Below are 23,587 nucleotides of genomic sequence, written 5' to 3'. Positions count from 1 at the left end.
GCATGCACACACACACACACACAGATTCACATATCTGTCATTCTGTCAATACCTGCATCTGCCGGCAACCTATAAACTACAGTAATAACAGACGTAACAGGCTGATTTATTGTCCATAGGTAAACACAGGACAGACCGACATGAACGTTACACAACGATGAATGGAGACCTGGTGCAGCACAAAGCATACGACACCTTACAGGGCAGGGCATCTTAAAATCCATTCACAAAAGACAATATCAGAGTATTCTTGGACAGTGTAGACACCGCAATGTCACTAGGTTGCTCGGCACAACACTTTTTTTCCCCCCACACAACAACAGCTCAACAGCTATGGATAGTTCGCTAATGAAATGTCATCGTCTCCACATGATTAATCCTAATCCTTTGTTGATGAGCTGACCTTTCCTTTCCTTTCAGTGTCTTCACCTATGCAGAGAAAAGCAGGCTAAAGAGGGGAAAACAAAAGAAAAGAGGGCGGGCTATCATTTACAGGGATGTTAGAATCGCTGTGAGGGCATGCTACTTGCACAAAAATGGTAACACATCACTCTGATACAACGTAGGAAGGGCATAAATTGTTGGGTTTGGTGGATTTAAGACCTGGCAGATGGAATTAGAATGGTCTAATTGTCTGCAGGTGGATGCACTAAGAGCCCCTTGGTATTTTAAAGCAGGCGGTAGATGGGGCGACTCCAACTACTGTATGTCAAGATTTGTTCTGTGCCACTTTGAATTGGTTAACCCACTGTACCTAGATTTGGCATGCAATTTAAACAGACATTATTCTTCAGTTTTGTGTTGTCTTTATTGATTTTGACCTTTTTACCCAGAATGCCCTTTCCAGCCCCTCCGCGTTCACCCTATCTATCCTTGCTTCGACATCTCACTCATTCCTTTTCCCTTGCCGCAATTCCCTTCATCCATCCCCGTCTTCCTGCCCTTTATTTGCTTTTGTTTGCTCTCATGATCAACCCCCACCCCTCCCACCGCCCATCTCACCCTCTTAGTTAATCATTTTGATTGGTTCGATCAATATGAGGAAGTGGGGCTGCGCAACAAAGCATTCCTTCTGCGAGCCCGTCGCCTCAGCACAAATTCGCAAACCCTAAATGGACAAAATTAAAGAAAGAGTGTGTTATGGAATGATGTTCTATTACAGTGTGCACCCAGAAAATGGCGATATTGCGGGTTGATTAAATTTGGAACGACCCTTTCAAAAGATCTGCTTTGTGGTTTTAGACTCTTCTTCTTCTTTTTTGAGACTGAGAAAGACGAAACTTTTTTGTGGGTGAATACTCAATGGACTGTGTTTTATTTAAATATTATAATGACCTGCAAAGTCATTAAAAAAACAGTAAAAGTAGCAAACGCAAAGTCATTAAGGGAGCGGGATCTGCAAGCTCATCAAACGTGCTGTTGCAATGTCAGCTACAGGTATATATATTCTATCAAGGCTATTGGCTGATTTAATGACCAGCAGGCTACGTGTAATTAACAGGCCTTCTGGTGGTGCAAGTCACGTGATTATTCCTTGGAGTCTCCTGGGATTTTGACGTCGGAACAACAAATACCTTCTGGAAAAGATGAGTATAGATACAGAGCAACACATTTTATCATCCACGTATTCTGGGAATAGGTGTTAACCAAACAAATTGATGTACCCAGAAGAGACACACGTCTGACAAGAGCTGCCTCACTCAAGTGGCATTCATTTAAACACAGTGAGGCGGCTTTTATTGCTTCACAGTGAAGCATATCTGCAAAAATAAATACATTTTCTGACATAAATTCATAAACTGAAACTTGTCTTATTTAATCAAGAGTCAAGTCCCACAAGTTTGCTTGGTATTGTCTGTGTCAAGTGGATCTTTATTTCCTTAAGGATGGACTCAGAGCACTCGTCAGTTTATAACAGCACTCAAGACTCAACATCAACACAATTACAACGATGCAACAAGCAGAAATGGACACAAAGGATGATTAGGGACATGGTAGATCTGCTTCTGATTCCAAGTAGAAAGGCAATCTGCTAAAATAATCTAAAATAAACATTTTGCTCATGCTAAGCACTGTGCTCCAAGATACAGTATCAGCACTTGATTTCGGTGAGAACAGTCTATGACATCTAACAAGAACCATGCTATGATAATAGCTTGGGCAATGATCCCACTCATAACAAATAATAATGTGTGAGGTTATTATGCACTGTTAAAAGGATATCACTGCTCATTGCATAGTTAATAAGACTGGTGTTTCTGCTTCAATATAAGTTAAAAATGATGTGATTATGTGTGTAGGACAAATGACAGAAAGCAGAATATTCGGAGTTTGCTTTAACATGGATATGAAAATTCTTCATAGTGTTGCACAGAAATAGAAAAAAACATCAGCAAATAGAAGCTCCAACCTTGGCCTCTTTTTTCATTTTTGCACAGCTGGCTTGTCACGGTGTGAACTGACTGTGAAGGCTCTACTCGTTCTCATTCCCGTGGCGTCCAGGGCTGCAGTTTTGTCAGACCAGGGTCGCAGAGATACTCGCCAATTGTCCTTTGGCGTCGCGCAGCAACACATTTACAAATGACTGTCGTGTTATCGCTCGTGTGTCGAGATTAGATGTCGAGAGCGAACCCTCTGGCAACATACAGTAATGGTGAGTTTTCACTTGGAAATGGTGGCAAAGTCCTCAGGACAAGGTTGGAGGGGTGATGGAACCATCATTTCTCCAATGAGTTTGAAAATAATTATGGTTTCGGGCTAAAATAGATGATGAGTTAGCCTGAAAGGGAACGACAGTGACAAGAGCAGCACAGATCATTTGGTTATGGTCTCATGGAGACTAATGTAGCTGCAAGTTGGTTAACATTGGATTCAATTGTGAATTCTGTATGTCACTCCACAGAGCACCTTTTGCATATTTCTGAGACACCAGCAGATGTGCAAAAATGTCATGTGATGTTATGGGAATGAGAGTGGGCATATGAGAGTTATAGAAGTGGTCAAACTAAGCTCCTTGTGCCAAAGGTGTGTGCGGGGGTGTTATGTTTCATTCTATTTCATTATTCACTGCTATTTATTCTGTTGAACAGAACAGTGTCACAATATCCAATGCAGTTTTCCTGTACTGACTCATCCTTATCAAGTTTGCCTATGCAGCATCTGACAATTTTGATCTCCAATATTCACATGTCATTTGTGTTATTTTCAAGTCCTAGTCTCTGATGGAACTTCCCAGTATTAAGCTGCTCTCAAGTGTCAGCCTTTCATAAAGAAATTGTCCCTTCAGGTGTGCTGACATTATGTGACAGAAGGTTGGAAACCAAAAGCACTTTTCTTCTACCCTTGTTTACAGCCTCATTATACCTGGGTTGAATACATTTCAAAAGGTAAAAGGGGGTTAAAAGGAGCGACAGAGAGAAAGCAGGAAGAAAGAGAATATAAATGAGAGGAGAAGAAAGTAAGGCACAGGAGGAAGAGAGGGGTTTACATGAGGGGAAGAGAAGAGATACAGGGAGACGAGGGCAGAGAGGAAGAAGCACTAACGGAGGGAGAGAGCAGGTTGTTGGCTGTGCTCCAATGAGCTCATTGAAGAAGACCCTGCTGTCAACTTGTATCACTGTGACAGACAGCAGGCCTGCCACTCGGGCGCGCACACACACGTTCGCGCACAAGGTATGCACACAAACATAAAGCACCGAGATATATGCAAAGACTCACGTGTACACCTGACTACACATGTAAACACGGAGAAAGATGCAGACATTGACACACACGTTCAGACTGAAAAACATGACAGCATGCACAGCGGATGCATAGTCATGCACAGACTACAAAATGCAATGCTTTATGTACATATATAAACTGCATAAATCTATACACATAAGGGACATCTAAAGTACAAGTATTTTTCAGGATTTATTCAGGATACACATTTGCTCAAATATAAACTCTTTGTATATCCACTAACGGACATGCAGTATGGATCACACAGGCATGAATATTTACCATCATGTATGTACTGTACGTTGATATATAGGCTATGGACAGTTTCTCTCCAAAGGATAAGGAAAAGGTTTTCTTTAACACATTCAACCAAAGTGTAAGCGTAGGTGTCAGTGACTGTCATTGTTGTACACGCTTTGTCCTCATGTGTCTGATTATAGTCCAGTCAGCGCTGAGCAATTCAAATCACAACGTGAATAGGTTCTGGGATGGCTTTCACCAGTGTGTTTTCTACATATACGTAACCTGTTATGTTTTTTTATTATTCATTTTTCATTCACTGGGCCATCTGGTCAGCTAGAGACTGGGACATCAGGGCAGGATGTATGTTTCCTCATTTCCACATGTTGGTGCCCTTATATATATTTTAAAATTTAAGCTAATTTATTATTCCATTTGATCACGAGTGTGGGAATACCATTTTAAAACAAACCATGTTACTTGACACCTGTATGGTACAGCGTTATTTAACACCGTAAGGTCAATTGGATGCAGCAACTCAAAGACAAAGACATTCAAAGGCTTTCGGATTAAATGCTGTGTGGGAAACTGGTTATAAGTAATTGTAACTGTAGGTGAAGAGACAAGAGGTGGGGGTATCAGCAAGGGCTGGGGTAAGGTAGGGTCTCCTCATGCCTGTAGGGCTGGTGAAAGTTACCACACACAGTCAATGGATTACCAGGGTAAGGAAGACAGTAGAAGGCATCAAAGCAGTCCGCACCTTTGACACACACTACTTCTTGGATCTTTATGTAATGTCTGATACAGAAGCAGATGATGCTTAGGAATCAGTCCACAAAGACTCTGTCAAACTGTTTCAAAATAAGACCCTGCTTCTTAAAGGGGAATTACTGTTTTTTACAACCTGGACCTTATTTCTGGCATAAAATACGATCGTTTACTCACCCATATAACTTTGGTGTTATTTGAAGTCGTTTGTCAGATATTTAGATCAAAACGGTAAGAATGTCCATCATAAAGAAAGTCGTCGTCAACAAGAGGGATGACATCATCTAGGTCAGAGGTTAGTAGGTCAAAATCTACAGATCCCGGATGATGATAACAGGTAACTCCGGTCTCAACGGGGAATAGGACTAGCGTAAATATTGGTCAAATTAACGCGTTTCGCGGCAGATAATGCATTATTTAGAGGCTGCGTTGCAGTGCACCAGTCACTCCCACTATATGGATATACGCGGATCTAAATATCTGACGAACGACTCCGAATAATATATGGGTGAGTAAACGATCATATTTTATGCCAGAAATAAGGTCCAGGATGTAAAAAACAGTTGTTCCCCTTTAAACTTGTACGCTGTGAAATCGGATCAAATGTGCAATTCGTTCCAAGATAGACCCAAAGTTTCCTGGATATATCCAAAATATCTCATCTGGCCTGGGAACACCTCTGGACCCCCAGGAAGAGGGGGAATGTGTTGCTAGTGAAATTGATATCTCGAATTCCTTAGCCTGTTGCCAAAGGAATGGATGGATGGATGAGTTGTACATAAGCAGAGGGTGCACAGAAAATTGTCACTAGTTGACCAGTTGGGGTGTTGTTGGGACTGAAGCAGCCTCTCCTTGTCAGATTCTTTACAATATCTTTAAGTATGGACAATTTTCATCCTGGTTCATGATCTCTCTCTTTCTATGGAAATATGACAAATATTACAAAAAAGAAAACAGAGAACTAGAGAAAGAAGAACAATGTCGGTTGTATTTATCCTTGTCATTAAAACTCCTTTTAGAGTTTTAAGAGGTTTAATTTGAAACTAAAGTACTTTGGTTTTACACCCTTCAGACACTGCTGCACTTTCAATGATGTCAGACCGCATGACATTGACTGGTCCTTGGTGGACAGTGGGAGCAGGCTGGTGCATCCCCGTGGGAGCATCTCTGTGCAACTTTGACCTTCCTGTTTCGTTGTTGGCTGCTCCTGGACTGAATGTTGGCCGTCCGTGTTCAGATTTTTCACTGCCTGAGGGTGGGTGTTGACTCTTTGTCCACCAACAGGGGCTTGAGGGGAAGAAGGTGGGGATGGAGGTGGGGAATAGTAGAGTGTGTCTCCTGACATGTCATCAGAGATTGCGGATCAGATTTTTCCATTCCATCTCCATTGAAATGAAGTGAAGTTGGGTGTCGATGTCCTCCACAGTGAGGAGAAAAAGGCGGAAATGCAGGATAATGGTACTTGTCTGTGTGTCCCGAAATGTCTTCAGTCAACAGCTGGGGTGTCAATCACCTTTTCCCTCACTTTCTCTTTCACAGTGTACTTAGGAACTCCACTGTGATTAAAGAGACGTGGCTGGCATAATATTCAGTGGACAAATAAAAGAGAACTGGACATTTTGCCAAAACTGGCCAAAGTTAACTCACTTTGGAATCGCCGAAGGTGCAGCAGAGTCTGCAGTAGTAAAATTGGACTCCCTGACATTGAGTGGCACTTAATGTAAGCAGACTGCCCAATGATTGGTTGAGGAGCAGCCACCAGCTCAAGTGCGTGCTGAGAGCTCAGTGCTTACACTGGCTGAGGTTGGTTGTCCTTGTCCAACAACAAAGACGGTAGCAGAAGACAGTAAGAGATGCAAGTTGAAGGTACTTTTTTCTCCTGAATTTCTTTAGTCAACAGCTGGAGAGCGGCCAACACCTCTTGTCATGCCATCTCCTTTACAGTGTGCTCAGGGACTGCGCTGTATTTGAAGAAACATGTTAGCATGATAGTATGCTAGCAGACAAATAACAGGCAGCCGGACATTTTCAGCAACACTCACGATGACATCGCTGAAAGGTGCAGCAGTGTCTGTAGTAGTAAAATCGGACTGCATGACCTTGAGCGGTCCTTGGTTGTCAGTGTGAGCAGACTGACCAATAATGGGTTTAGGAACAGCCACCAGCTGAGGAGAGGGCTCAGAGAAGTGCAGAAGTGGCCCCAGGGGGATACAGTCACCACTGTCTGCACTCACATTTGGAGGGATTTCTTTAAAGTTCTAACTTTGCGTTTATTTTTTAATTCATTTATGTCAGAAAGTTAATAATAAATAATAAACATGTGTGCACAGGCTAGAAAGCCTCATGCTTGAGCAGAATTCAAGGTAGTAAGCTCAGCCCAAGCTAAAGTTGCAAGCTATTATTGTGGCGTAAAGTCATCTTACTTGCATTCTTGCCTGATAATAAAACATTTTTAATGCTGTTTAGCTATTATGATGACATGCACTTGCTTTCTCAAGAAATCTCAAGATAAATTAGGGGATCACCCTCCAGACAAATCTCACATGAGCAGCAAAACTCTGTAAAACTCAATTACACTGGCACTTCTTTTCATTTCCTCCCACCAGAAAGATTTTAGCCTGAAATCCAATATTTCATTACACTGAATTCAGCTATATGATCTTTCTTTTGTTCACATTATTGTTGGTTTTGTAGTGGTTGTAAACTAACCCATTGTGTGTAAAATGTAAGTTGTTAGCCGGCAAACCAATATGTACATGTACATGAAGACAAACATAACCCACAGAAACAACCGTCATTTGTCTGATCATCCATGGATGTCTCGCTTGCAGCTTGTTAAGACACACTGCCTCTGCTTACCCCTCTGTGTAATATGATCCCCTGAGAGCCAGTGTCTCAATCTCTGTGACTCTGTGAGTGTGTGTGTAGATGACATCTCTTGCTCTCTCTCGTCCCTCTTTGTTTCTGATAATGATGACACCTCTGACCTCCTGTATTCCAGTCTGCCCTCCAGGATGTTGTAACCAATCAGAGCTGGAGTTGCTCTGTGAGGGAAATCCTGTTAGAAGCCTTCTCAAGCAATTAGAAAGCCCGGCGGGAACACTGGTGCAGTGGGATGGGATCCTGATCAGTTCTTCAGAGCAGATAGAAATAGTTTGTTTCTGCCCGTGATTGTGTGTGTGTGTGTGTGTGTGTGTGTGTGTCTATCATGAGAGAGGCAGGTTAAATAGAGGCAGCAAAGCCATTACCGTACAACACCACAGATCGATAACCAAACCCTTTTCCCAGACCTACTCGTTGCCCGACTAGTTATCTGTCATTCGCCTCCCTGTTACAGATTTCCTGTTGTCTGACATGCTCTCAGCATGTGGTCAGATTATGAGTGTTCACCTTAGGGCTGAACAAACCAGTTGTATATTGTGTTTCATTTATATTTATAGTATATTGAAAATAAACTAGCACAAAACCAAACCTGTATGTCGAAAAAATGTTGGGATGCGGTGTGACATTTAACACAAATGTGAGGGTGTTCTAAATTCACATGCAACAACTATGTTGTTGTACGTAATTGTACACAGAAAACATACGAAGCACACAAAACTCAAAGCCGTCCTCAACTACAGACTCCATGGAGAGAATGGAAATGTTTGGAGTTTATTTGCCAGGAAAACAAGACAAAGATGTGACGCGAGTTGGACACAGCGATCAGATCTTATTTGATACCAGGTGTAAATTTAATTATGCTAGCATCATATCTAGGTACAATCTGGATGTGAGATGTATTGTGCAGCCAGGTATAAATGGATATCAGACTGGTAATGAAGAGGACGACTGCCAAAAAAAATAAAAAAAAAAAGAGAGAAAAAGCCTCTACTGGTGAACTTCATTCTGAACAAAATAAAAGGAAGGGAGGATGGAGCAGAAACCGGCACAGATCCAGCTGCATTACTGAATGTTATTATGTGACTGTGAATTAAATCAGAGGACAATGATCAGATCGGACTTCTTCATTCAACTTATTCATAGTTGCATAAAAGAAATAGAATCAATGGCAAGTCTGTTGCCCAATACACCGTGCATGTCAAAAGCTTTGGGCTATTCGTCATAGATTTAAAGAATAGAAACACATTTTGTGTCAGGCAGTCAAAATGATGTCTTCAAATATATTATGTAACAAACACATGAATGCTGAATCAGACAGGGAAGCTGTCGTGGATGTCTCTGAAGGGACTTCTAAGGGGCATACACACAGGAATAGACCAGCAGTGATGTGGTGACAAGAAACCATAAAGTTGCAGTAAAAACATTTGGCAACGCAAATTGTGAGGTACCAAATTGTACTAATCTCAAGAGAGAGCAACTGATGCAGTTAATGGGACTATGACGCAAAACACAGAGTCCTTCAAACCTGGTGGCGGTCCAAATGGATGCACCGTCCTGTACTTTGGTTCCTACCACCAAAATCACCATACTGATTCAATGCAATGCAAGTTTATTTTTATGTCTTGCTTGTTTCACTTGAAAACATTTGTGGTAGAAAACATACGAGAGGGTTACCAAAGACGATCAGAGCCCGGAACGTCCACCACCATGACTCATGCACGTGCATGTCATCACAATGTTGTGTTTGTGTGAGTAGTTAGAGATGAAAGAAAACCTAAAGAGAGAAAAAAACAAAAGCAAGTGACAGAGACAGAGACAGGCAGTTAAAAACCGAAGAAGGAGACTGGGAGTGTGCAGGGATTTAGAGACGTTCACTTTAACCACATATTGTTGTTGCTCCAGAGGCCCCGGCACTAATGACTAAACAGTCTCTGGCTGCGTATTGTTTTTCTAGAAAGAACATCTGCTCCAAACAGTAATTGGATTGTTTCACCAATAGTTGCAGTCCCCCGTGTGCTAATTGGAATTCCAGCCTGTCACAAAATCTACTTTGGTAGAGTGAACATTAACAGGTGTCTATGTCCTTTGATAATTTCTGTCTCCCTTTTCCTGTTTGTCTTTCTGTCACTCTCTCTCGTTGTTGTCGCCCCCTTACTTAGCCATGCATGCGCTAACCCACACTTCCACAAACAGAAGGAGCATCTTCTACCTCTGGATTCAGCTGGGCTGTGATAACCACAGCAGCAGCTTTCTTTAAGAGGCTTATAATAACGGCTGTTAGGCAAATATGTTGGTATGTTGTCATCCTCTAGTATGTACATTTATGTAATACTATCAAATATGCAGTAAAAACATACATGTACATATTTATTGGTTAATGATTCAGGTTGATCAATTAGATAAAGTCAAAGTAACTATATTATATTATATTATATTGATGCTGCTGGGTGCCTCGGTGCGTCTGTGTAATAATTACATGCCACTTGCTTAGCATTGACACGGTTAGTGAAAAATAATGCGGCGCAGCACTTGGTGACACTTCATGCAGATATTATCAGTGGACTGTACATAGTGTCTCTTATATATTAATATTAGAATATTTTGCAAATCAAGTTCAATGCATGTGCATGTCAAATAAAAAATTCCAGAGCTTGACTTGAATGAGAAACGAGCACACCATGACCTCTGTGTTGTGCCAGCTCGTCCATCTCCAATATTCATGTTGCATCCTTCTTTATGCTTTCAAGCCCATATAAGCTAAAAGCCCAAATCACCTCAAAAGCCCAAAAGCTTTTGACTGATGAGCCGCTGTGTCACCCCTCATCTGCAAAGCAATGCGCCAGCTTTTGTTTTGCTTCCCTTCGCACAACAGTCTCCTCCTCCCTGCGAGCCCACGGGGTTAAACTCGTGAAATATTTTGCACACGGCGTGTCAACTCTACTTCACACTTTACATCTGCACTGTGTGCCTCTCCCCAACCCCCTCCTCATGTCCCATTCTGTTCTCCAGCTCAGCTGGCATCAAAGACGTGAGAGAGAGAGAGCGGCTCCGAGTGCCAAGGCAGTTGGATAGTGATGAGTGATCGACGACGTGTTTAGCATACTAAACACCAAAACGGGAAATTTTAATTCTTCATCTGGCCCTTGTTTAGAAACCATTCTTTCTTTACCATTTGTCCTTTCCCTTTATTTTCACTTCTTCTGCCGCTCTTTCAAAATTTTTCTCCCTTAATCTATCATATAGTCTACACCTGCAGTCCCCCTGCGTTTTTGTTGTTGTTTGTTTTTTTTTGTCCTTCAGCTGCATATTTTAAGTTAGAGAGATATGCATAGGATGGAAGACTCAATATACACAAATACACCACAAACCCTGAGCATGCAGCTTTTGGAACCCAATCAATAATGGCAATGGACCACACACTTACACAAGCACATATACAGCCTGATCACTTCTTTACACTGGTGCTGATACGTCTCCTACTTTCCTTTTCCTATTTTGATAAATTCATATATTCTTAAACTGCATGGTACATAGTAGAGAAAAGTGATGTTAAGAGAGGAAAAAATGTTTGCATCGTTATGCAGTTTGATGTGTAATTGTGAAGTTTGTTTGCTGAACTGCAATACAGTCGCGCATAATCAATATCATGCATAGTGTCCAGGAACTTAAAGCCCCCCCCCCCCCCCCCCCCCCCCCACAAAAAAAAAACAAAAACACAGAAACAAAGCTCTGCTTAATCACAGCAGAGAGTCACAGTGTCTTATCATACCATTAGGAGTCAAAATGTTTAACAATTAAAAATAAGTAAAAGTAATAATGATATTTTAATTCAACTGTGACCTGAAAATCAATCAGTTGGAACATGATGACTGTATGAACTATTCATGTATTCATTCTAATGTTTGATCATGTGGTATGCCATAGTTGACTATGGTGTGTAAATGCTAGAGATGAAATAGACTGTAATGTATGCACTGTAAATGTGAATTTTTCCCGTCAGACAGGCTCACTGATCATGTCTGTGTTCACTGTTCGTGTATGTGTTTACGTGTTTGATCAGCTTTCTGTTGATGCATGGCCCAGCAGTAGTGGAAGCGTCCGATTTATGATGTGGTAATTTACTGCCGCGGCACCATGAGTGAGACAGATGGAGAAGAACAAGGTGCATTGCTTGCATGTAAAGAGGTTGAGAGTCAAAGTTATTTACAGCGAAATCAAATTCTTTGCCCCGCACCTCTCCTCAGCTGAGGAGTCTGCTTCGGGCCACTAAGCGGCTTGTTTGTTTAGCTCGACAGATGCGAACAGACAATTCCTCTTTGGTAAAATAACATAAAATGCTAGATTATTAAACTAGGCTATATAGTAAAGCTCCCAACACAATCAGGATGAGATAACCAGAAAAAGTACTGCAAAAAAGTGGACTCATAACCTTAAGCACAAACAAAGTTACAGACAAAAAAAAAAACAAAAAAACAAAAACACATATTGGAGGCAGATGTTTAATTCTGCAAGACTTTTGATAAGTTTGTGTTCTGGGTAGATGGATATCCTTAGGGAGATTCAGTATCCAGTGGTATAAGCTATAAAATATGGCAAATTATGGACATATAAAATATCCACTTAAGGTTACAGGCTACAAAATAAATGGTATCATCTAACTGTACAGTCAAAAGCAAATACTAAAGTTACACAGGATTGCTGGCATGAGGCAAAAATAAATAAATAAATAACCCCTGCTGCAATCCTACCAAGGTGTTGAGTGCACTGAATTAATCCCACTGTGAGATAAATAATAATCTTATGTTTATTACATGCCATGTCGAAAACAAAAAGAAATGTAGTAATGTATAATACCTTATTTCATACATTCATTCAATTTCTGTAACCACTTGTCCTGTGAAGGGTCACAGGTAGGGGCTGGAGCCTATCCCAGCTGCCATTGGGCGAGAGGCGGAGTACAAATATTTTAATAAAATGAAAACAATTTTGAGTGACCTCAGGTGCAGGCTGTGCAAAGATGCCCCACAGACTATCCAGCGCATAACAGCAGGCTGTAAGATGTTAGCAGGCAGGTCATGACTGTGCCAGTCAAGTTTGCTGGCGCGGTGCACAGAAACATCTGTATGGACTGGAAGTCCCAAGGTCAAAATCGCAGACACTTCCGAAGGTAGTGGAGAATGGCCGAGCCAAGATCCTGTGCGAGTTCCAGATACAGACTGACAAGCGGTGGTGGTTAGCCAAGGTGTGGAAGGTGGAAGGTGGATGGGAGTTTCCGCTAGGGTGAATGAAACACTTGGGGCTGTGTCCCGCAAGCTGGGAAAGTGGCTCCAGCAGATTCCAGGAATGAAAAAAGATACAAGATACAAAAAGATATTCAATTATATACACCAATCAGGCATAATATTATGACCACCTTCCTAATACTGTGTAAGTCTCCCTTGTGTCTCCAAAACAGTTGTGACTCATCAGAGAATGGACATGGGCCTTCTGAGGGTGTCCTGTGGTGTCTGGCAACAGAATGTTGTTGGTGGAGGCCTTTGGGTCGTATGGGTTGAGGGGAGGGGCCTCTGTGGATCATCCCACAGATACTTCTTCAGTTTGGGATCTAGTGAATTTGGGGGCCAGGTCAACACCTTGTGCTGTTCTTCATGTTTTTTTTGAGTTGTTCCTAAACCGTTTTTGTGTGTGTGGCTGTGTCAGGCTGCATCCTGCTGGGGATGGCTGCTGCCATCAAGGAGTGTCATTGCTATGGGGTGGGGGTTCCCCAAGTAACATCCACATGAATGCCAGGTCCAAAACTTATGCTAACAGAAGTGCATTTAATGTCCATGCAAGCAATTAGCTTAGCAAAGAATGTGAGTGATCCTCCTAGTGAGTGACTATAAATGTTGGAACTAAAACTATTTTATTATTATCGGAAACATGATAAAAAATCACGTAAAATGTATTCCTATTCAATGAAATGTTCAATGGTATGGAATATTATTAAAACCTCCTTTCCAATAGAAAGTCCAGTGATACTCCAAACTATTAGTGATACTCCAAACTCCTAGCCTTCATCAATCTGACATCCTGCTTGGTTCAGGAGAGCTCAGCAAAACTCAAGAGGGGATCAAAAAGTCAAGTTTGCCATTTCAGATTTTAGCATTCTCGTTGATGGAGCGCATAGGGCAACATCATCTGAGACACCCTGGTCTCCCCAAGCTCCTTCTGTCTGACACAGTTGTTTTTAGACCTTTTGGTCTTCACTACCTCATAACAGGGACTGCTTTTAAATGGAACCAGCTACTGAATGCTTGAAACAGAGTATGGGTGGCAGAAATAATTTAGTGCCCTTCAATTATACGTCTGTTCTGTACATTGGATGCATAATCACATTGTAACACAAAATGAACAAAGACAAGAAACACTGAAAAAGATAAACACGATCCCACTGAAAGGAGCACATCACAGTCAAATGGTAATCATGTAAACGCAGATGGATAATTGTGTCCAGCTGCAGTCTTCCTGTGGACTCCAAACAACAGTTAGGTCCACAGTATGACCTTGGCAACAAAGAGCCGGTGCGAGCGTACATAGACAAAGAGGAACTGTTAGTTCAGCGGCGGATGGTTCGAAATTAGAGCGAGGCTGGGACGCTCTGATAAATGCAAAATACACAATTTGCAGTTTCATCCGTGTAACGTGCAATTTTAGATTTGTATAACACATGTATGATCAACAAAATCAGCTTTTCACTTGTTCAAATGACCACAAATGACCTGTTCTAACGTGTTGCACAGTGTATTTCTTTTAACCGTGAGATTTCAGAAATATTAGGAGAGACTGTCTAGAGGTGCTCATGGTATAACGAGTGCAGTATAATTAATTTATTTACCTATGTGTAAAAATTTTAATTTCAGCTGTTGGTTTACATAAAATAAAGCTCCTGTGCCTGAGAATCTCTAAAGCCCTCTCACTATCTGTCTCAAGCACACATACAACCTGCAGTCTATCTTCTTCTCTGACTCTCTTACCTCAGCTCTTTAATTTTCTGTCCAGTTTTGGTAACATTAGCCTGCAGCTGTCAATCAGACCTGCAGACTACAGTTTCTCCACGGCTAATGTTACTTAAAAAGCCCTCTCCTGTACGCCCAGATGCATGCAAAACATGAGACACATTTTAAATTAAATTCACGTAGGATCTTTTTTTTTACTGAGGAGCTGTTTATCTTTTTCAGTTGTGGTTGGTGGTTACAAAAATAACCCTAGTTCCAACATCTCCGCATCGCTGTTACTCTCTTTACTTATAACTTAATAAAAGTCCACTGACAATGATCTGCAGTCCATCATATGAGTCTAGTGATAATTTCCAGATAGTAAAACAACCCGCACCTTTCAAAACAGATTTTTTGTGTTTCTCCGTCTTGATTTTAAAGTCTAAATGTGTGTTATATTCTTTCTGCAGTGCTGCCTTCTGTTTACCTGACCACTAAAAGAAAAACTTTGATTCTGTTAGATGATCTGACTTCTACATACAGATGAAAAAAAAAGTAATGAACTGCCCAGAGCAGTGTTCGGAATAAATCCATGTGCAAGCAAAAGCAACCCTAATCCTGAGCGCACACATGAAGTAGACCACGTTTGAATGAAAACAGACCAACTGTGCCTATCTCACTCTGCATAGGACCTAATGAACAGATGGCAAATCAGCTATGATGCTGTTTGAATGAAAGATTTAAGACTATTTTTATAAGATTATTTCCTCTTTCATCCAAGATGTAAAGAATTTACCATTTAAAATATACCATAGATAAAAAAAAATTTTCTTTCTTCCTCAGTGAGCAAAAAGAAGAAAGTGACAAAGACCTCCCTTCCCTTTGTTACTTTTTTAGCCAGACGCAGTCGGTTCTGCGCCAAGATTATTAAACAACATAGATACTTGGAATATTTACTTTGAGAGGTTAGATTGCATCTAGCTTTGTAGTGCATCTCTATGTCTGGTTGCTTTGAATTTACTGTTTTAGGATTAGCAGGAGGATAGAGACAAAATAAACAGAATGCATGACCGCGTAATCGACCCTTTCTTTCATGCAAATGTCAGTGGCTCACTGTGGTGCCTCAAAACTTGTGGCAGAAAATATCTCGTCTTTGTGTCATACCTTTGAGGACTGGCACAGTTATTTTTATTAAGAATGACTTCATGAAAGACAACTAGGTGTTTATAAGGGGTTAATGTGCGTTATGGTGTGTGTGTGTGTGTGTGTGTGTGTTTAACTTGAGAAAGGGCACTGCAATCTGGCCTCTATCAAATACATTCATTTTAAGTAAGTCTGAACAGTTGTGGGTGCACTTTTCATCAGGAATACCTCCCACAGGGCACACACACACACACACACATACGCACGCACAAACAGTTGACCCTGGTAAAAATACTATATATTAGACAGACACCTTGCTGATGGCCATCATTATCTGTTTTGGCAGACTCTTGCAATACTTTGTCCACAACAAGGCCCTCACCCTCTGGCATTAAAAGTCCTACGGACAGCAGTTTGCATCCCCAGCCGAGCCCATCATATTACGGCTTAACACCAGTTCATAAGGTGTCCAAAAAGCAGGAAGAAATACTCAGCGGAAGCGCTGAGATAGGAGATTCACGACATGACCAGACCTGTCGTATTTTCTGGGGCTTCTTTAATGTAATAGAACTCCACCAAGTCTAATGAAATTCATATAATTCTCGCACAAATGCTTACCACTAAGCAATCTATTTCCCCCTTTACCTCCAAGCTTGAATGGCCATTGCCCTGGGCTCTGCAGCACTCGTTATTCTAACTCCCACGGTTGTTCTGGGGAGAGTTTGGACAGCCGCGTGTCTCGTTTGATAAACACTGAGTTGACAGCTGCTTCTTTCCACCTGACAGAGAGGAGCCTCCCTGGGAGGATGTGACGCACACAAAATTTCACGCCATCCCCCCAGATCCTGTCACTTTCCCCACAGGCGCTCTGACCAAGCAGCTTTAGTCACGAGTGTGGCGACAAGAACATGATCCCTTACCGGTTACCCATCAAGGCTGCCAGTTACGTTTAATTGGCCACTGATTTGATGAAAAAAGGCATTTCCTTCTAAAGTGTGTTTTTTTTTTTTAGACTTTGTCAAGAGGCCATATTTTCTAATTGCATTTGTTCACCATTTTGCAAATGTCGGTACAATTAATCAGTAACAGTTTTTTTTTAGTCTAATCCTGTTAGGTATCGTCCATGGTTCTCAGATGTGTCTGGAAGTGTTTCACAAGTAGTCCTGGGTCCTCAGATGCATCTAGTATTTTGACCAAACACATCACAGAAAATATTTTTTCTACCACAGCAACAACCAAGGGTGATGTCTGCTCACAAATCTAGCCTGATAACTTGGAAATATCAGTAGTAATAGTCCGTTATAAATATTTCTTTGCAAATCAAATATCACTGCTGTGAGGCTTTCACACAGCCCTTCAACATCCAGGGATCTTTTCACTGACACCTTACACTGGAGAAGTAAATAACATTGACCATCTAGTGACAATACAATGTTCTGCTGGGAAACTTTTGGCATTCATGTGGATGTTACTTGGACATGTACCACCCACCTAGACCAGACCAGACACCCCCACCCCATAGCAATGACACTCCTCGATGGCAGCAGCCATCCCCAGCAGGATGCAGGAACACACACATAAAATGATTTAGGAACAACTCAGACATGAAGAACAGCACAAGGCGTTGACCTGGCCTCCAAATTCACTAGATCCCAAACTGATCAAGTATCTGTCTGATGATCCACAGAGGCTCCTCCCCTCAAACCATAGGACCCAAAAGGCTCCCACTAACAACATTCTGTTGCCAGACACCACAGGACACCCTCAGAAGGTCCATGTCCATTCTCTGATGAGTCACAACTGTTCTGGAGGCACAAGGGAGACCTACACAATATTAGGAAGGTGGTCATAATGTTAAGCCTGATCAGTGTATATTACCTTATAATCAACAGTGGGGAAGGGTTGTACTAGTTAAACAGGAATGTAACATCTCATGTGCAGGTTTTACCAATAACAGTAATGATTGCTATGTTGTTGTCTGAGCTGTGTCAGTAAACCTCCAGCAGTCAGCCAGAATGCTCATTATCAGAGGGCTGGAACTGGAACTGAGCCATCATTAATGTTATTGCACCTGTGTCTGACACACAGTGGTATTATTACTGTGACAAACACTGAGTGTGGGTTGCCCACGGTTTGGCATTGCTCATGGTCCAATACACAATCCTTGTGGCTGCGCGTGTACAGAAAAAAGATAGACTTGGAGCATAAAAAAGCAGCGGGGTGCATGCATGTACAGCTGTAGCAGTAGTACAGGTCATGCTGTGTTTATTTGTTCTCCTATGTTTCTGTCTGACTTGATTCCCCTCGCTGTGTCTACCTGTTTTTAAGCCTGCCTATAACTGTCTGAAAAGCGCAACTGATATCCTCCCGTCAAAAAAGGCTGAACCTTGCAATGACAGTTCAGTGGACCGAATATAGCTAGATGGATTTGTGTGCGTTTGAGTGTGTGACTGCTGTGTAGTCTGGGGGCAGGGGGAAGGTTGGAAAGGGTCACTCTTAGCGACAGCTGTAATCATAAAGAGTCTTTGACGGGTGAAATCTCATTAGTACTAAAACCGATAACATGAGACTGGTTTATGCACGTCCTTCACGGTGTCTCCTCACTTGTATGCAAACGCAGACGCACAATCACATACAATTGCACATTATATACATTCAGTTCATTATAACACAGTTTGCTAATATGACTGATGTTTTAGATCACAGGCTAATGTTCATTCGCTGATGAAACCAGAGATGATTCTATGATGATGTGTCCTCTTTGGACTCGAGGTGCCACGCTTAAACAAATGATGATATCTGAACTCGTATTCCCGGGTAATGTCTTAGCACATTACCCATTATGCATTTCTGTACAGTATATTGCAGAACACATTGTTTGTAATCGCTATTAAAGGGTCCGTTTTGTTTCTTCTTATTCTTCTTCTCCTGTTTCCTAGCGACCTCTCCTTGAGTCTTAGTCCCTCCTACCTGAGATGTGGGAGGATGAGGCGAGGAAGAGACACAAGGAGAGATGAGTCGTCAAACAAAATGAGACATCTTTGCTTCGGAGCCATTATTTTAGTGGAGCTGCATCATATGCCCATGGTTTCACTATGGCCTACAGTATGTCTTATGACTCCTGCAAGATGTGCGTCACGGTGGTCGTGACAGCTTATATATTAAATATTTAATTCAATTCACAATGTGGTGATTCAGCGGTAGTCTCATTCCCAGTGGGTAAGGACAGGTCCGAGTTAGCCTAATAGAAAATATCATGGGTTCAGACAGGGCGGGTTAAAAAGTGACAAAGCTGCATTCGGAGTAAGTTATAAATAACTTATAGAAACACTGTGTGCAAAAGGTCTGGCACATGCATGCACCCGAGGGTGCAAGTCTGCTCTTATGCCCTGGATGTCAAGGTGGAGTCATGGAGGAACAAGAGGATCATTGAGACACAGTGCTGCTTGTAGTATTCCTATAACAATTCTTTAATAATATAAAGTGTATTTGTGGTGTATTGTGAGAAACTCAGTCCATTCCCAGAGACTGAATAAGGTATAATTGGATAAAGTGAAATTGTATTTAGAAAAGTCACATTTAAATGAAGTGTTACACAACAGGGTTTGTTAGTTGGATCAAGTTTGGGTGGTAGATTATAGAACATGTTTGCAAGATGCGTGATCGGCTCTGTAGTTATGTAAACTGTTTAAACCGACACATTGCAACAGTCCAACTGTAGTCGTCAATTCTACATTTGTAAAAAGCAACTTCCTCCCAACTTCTGCTTCATCACAAACCCTCTGTGGAAGAGATGAGCTTGTTAGAAAGGTATTATGCAGGAAGAATTCTGAAGAACAGACACAAGTACAAAATGACAAGAATCTCCTTTTTTTTTCTCTTCAGAGTGGTTTGATAATATTCTTTTTAATACTGTCAGCTGCACTTTAAGAAAACTGATTTATGTTCTTCTCAGATCATTTTTTACTCTAGTACTGTTGGTTATTGTGAAGACTTGTGCCATTTCAGTTTGTTTATCTTCATCTTTTTGTCAGGCAGTCCACACTCTTAAGTATATGATGTGTTGTGACACACTTGTGACGAAAGGTAGGGTTGCATAAATTTCCCTGATTTCAATAGCCAGTTTTAATATGTTTCGCAATTCTTTCCAAAAGTAAACGCTTTCGGTTTTTCTTTTTTACATTTTACCCCCCTCCCTGCAACACAATCTACGAGAGGCTTATTACGGCAGAATATTGGTTTTCTGCTCTGAACATGAGCAGGAACTCAAGAAGAAACATTTCATGATTTAAATCTGTGAGGCAGAAAGTAGCACAACGAGCCTTTGTTATTTCTCGTAATTTGACTCGCCCAGCATGTCTATTACAGTGTTGCTGTCTCCTGCGTCTGTGTATACACGTATGCTTGTGTAAACCCAGCGCCGTCACATTATATATTCACATTCACGCTACATATTTATCTATGCAGAAAGGCTCCATGTGCAAGAACCATAGAAGATTCCATGTTTCATAACAAATATATGTCACGCCTTAAGCATAACATTTCAGTTTTCAGTACAGTATATTAGATGATGTATAATGTACTGTACTTATATATCAAATGCATGAGTGTGGCTCTATGTTCACATGCATTTAAATTTTGTGAATTATAAGCTTGCACAAGCAACACACGGGGCAAAGAAAAATATACAAGATGTTATTGGAAACATGAATAAATGATGGGATTCTGATCTGCTTTCTGACATAATTGAATTAAGATGCTTCTTTTTCTTTTTTTTTTTGTCCCAGTCTTAGGGTCTGTCTCAAATCGCGTACTTCTGCACTTACAATACCTAATTTGAGTATGTGAGGGCGTTCACACTGAAAATTCCAACGAGACGAAGTGCACTGCACGTACCCAGATGGTGTACTCATAACGGTCAAAAAGCTGAGTGTGGAACGCTGCACACTTTTCACTCTAAACGGTAGCCATCTTGGCTACGAAGCGGAAGGGGAGGGACTATCAACCCAATTCAAATTTGCGATAGTGGCGGCTGATATCAGCGGCAGTGATTTGGAAGCGCTGGTGGAGCAGTTTTACAGGTCCATACAGATGTAAGTTATAATATGACATTTAATGAAAATGATCTACTGTATATTGCTGTTTTACACGTAGTACTATTAAATTGCTGCTCGATATACGCTCACGGTCAAAATCAAAATACGCCGTTAGTCATTCGTCATTTCCGGTAACTATAGGCGTAGCACCCGATTTGAGACAATACTACCTTTTTGAAAATTATGCTCTACGGACGTAAGTGCATAGTGCTCATAGTGCATGATATCGAAGTGTACTGACGAAAGTACGCCATTTGAGACACAGTCTTAGTGTGTATGAATTTCCCGGTCTTCTATCCATATACAGGCATGCAAACTCCTCACCTTTCGGCGAAATTCGCCGTTTTCAATCCAAATTGGGTGACTTATGTGATTCGTGCAAATCCGAGGAGAAAATATTTTTTGGGGGGGGGTTTCGTTGGGACTCGTTGACTTTTATTTTAATATATTTTAATAATATAATAATATAATGTTCTATATACCGTAAATCCTCTAATATTGGCCTGTATTCCATTAGCGGCCGGGTCTCCAACATTGGCCGGTCTCGCTGTCAGCGGAGGTAAATAAAGGCTGGTCTCTAATAGCGGCCGGGGCTATTATTAGAACCATCTCGGCGGGTCAGGGTTTCGGCGGCACGGTGTGGGAGGATCCCCTCAGCGGGACCTCTCCCCGGCGTCGGCCGGCCCCCGCCGGGCGCATTTCCTCCGTGGCGGTGCGCGGCCTGTAAGTGCTCGGGACGAAGGTGGCTCGTCGGCTCCGGCCGCGAGCTTTACAGCGACCCCCCGCATCTCACCTCACCGCTTCCCTGGGGTCGTGGAATCAGTGCTCACTGCGCCCTCTCTCCGTGCGGGGAGGGACGGGGCCCACTCGCTCCCGGCGCGACTGCCGACCGGCAGCGGACTCACTGTCCTCAGTGCGCTCCGACCGCGTCGCGCCGCTCATTTGTTGTTAATGTTCTGTATGCATACCATGTTATGGTAACTGTACGTTTTCAATAAATGAACCTAGTATTTTATAGGTTCAAATATACACAAAATCTTGTTTTTATTAATTCTACTCGTAGTTCGTTTTGCTCAAATAGAAATTAAGGCCTGCCTCTAATTCTGGCCTCCTTCCAATAAAGGCCTGGACCGCGATGTGCTTGAGTAAAATAAAGGCCCGGGCCTGTATTAGAGGAAATACGGTATATATAACCGCTGACTTTATTTACAGACGCGAACACATATTGAAATGTGTTGTCAGAGCCCCATGCTTAGCCCCTATGTGTTTATTAAACATGCACAGACTTTACCCGCCACTTGCAAGCGCTATGCACGTCACCGATCAATACCGCAGTACGTTACAGCAATTCATTAATTCAGTCTTCGACAAGGGAGAAGCAAAAGAAGACGTTCAGACGCCGGAAATCTCTCTGTTTTTCACGGCCCCAGAGTTGAATCCTCGTTCAGTCTCATGAATGAGATTATTGACGGAAGAAGTGGAAACATGAAAATTGGCACATTCAACTCCATTCAGACAGTGAAATATGCCCTTCAGGCCCGAGGAAAGGCAGCCATTGAGCTGTTCAGGCTCAATGGCTCAAAAGTTTTTTTTTTTGGTATAAATTAGTGAATTTGTAGTCTGTTGTCTTTGTAAATCTCTGTTTACCAAGCGGGGGGGGGTCGCGGCCATTTCCCTCTTCGCGCACTCTTCTCACCTTTTTGACCCCTGACCAGTTTGCATGCCTGCATATATAAGGGTCCCCTACTCATAGGTTGTGTTCATTCAGATGGAGTTGTCTAAACTTAAATTTACTTTGCAAACAGCATCTCAGTTCTGGCACCAACCAAGACTGAATGCACTGAGGCCATGTATGTGTCTCAACCTCAAGGACGCACAAAACCCATCTTAAGAAATAAATCCTTTCTCTGTAAAAAATTATAGGAGACAAGCTGTCCTGAGTTTGTACAAAGTTATTGCTGAAGCCATGTGTAGAACTAAAGATGTATGTGTAAATGAGAGACACTTGCCAGAATTGGGTTATTGCCATTCGCTCACACATTCACACACTCATTCACACACTAGTGCCATGCACTGGGAGCAACTGGGGGTTCAGTGTTTTGCTCAAGCCGTCACGGCCGCCCATGTCGTGTCAATTCTCCTCAATCGAGCTGTTCAGTAAATGTTTCAGCGTAAGACTTCTGAGCCTCCGGAGAATCCTTCAGCACGAGTTAACCCAGTCACCAGACTTCCATCACTACTCGTCTCAGAATGCCACGTAGATCAGTCAAGCTACAATTCTACCATGCCTGGATACCTCACGTTCCAAATGGGTTGTTTCACTGTCTGATGCCCACACAACTTAGCAGAAGAAGAGTCTTTGTTCAGTGAGTGACTGATCGAGATGGAGCGCAGTTGATCGCGCTCAGCTGACATAGATGTGAATGTGTGTATGAAAGAAGGAAAATGAGAAAGATTCTGTCACTTCTTTCTCTCTGAGACATCTTTCAAAATATAAATACAGCTGTAATCGCAGCACAGCTCTTGTCTTTAACTTATGTGCATGGTGATTTTGACATTACGATCATAAAATCAGGGTTTTAGCCGCTTGGACATTGTTTGCATGTGACTGCTGTTTACAGAATGAGATGTGAACAGATATAAAGGGCTGAAAAAAGGCCAGTAAAGAGTCTAGGTTGCAATGATGCACAAAAGGTGTCAACACGGCAACCCACACCTAGACCTTGTTCAAAACTTTAAGGCCCATGGGTGAGTCTG

The sequence above is a fragment of the Chelon labrosus genome (genome assembly GCF_963514085.1).
Source record: "Chelon labrosus genome assembly, chromosome: 22".
Taxonomy (NCBI): domain Eukaryota; kingdom Metazoa; phylum Chordata; class Actinopteri; order Mugiliformes; family Mugilidae; genus Chelon; species Chelon labrosus.
The sequence above is the reverse complement of the archived record's forward strand: the minus strand, read 5'-3'. Positions refer to the sequence as shown.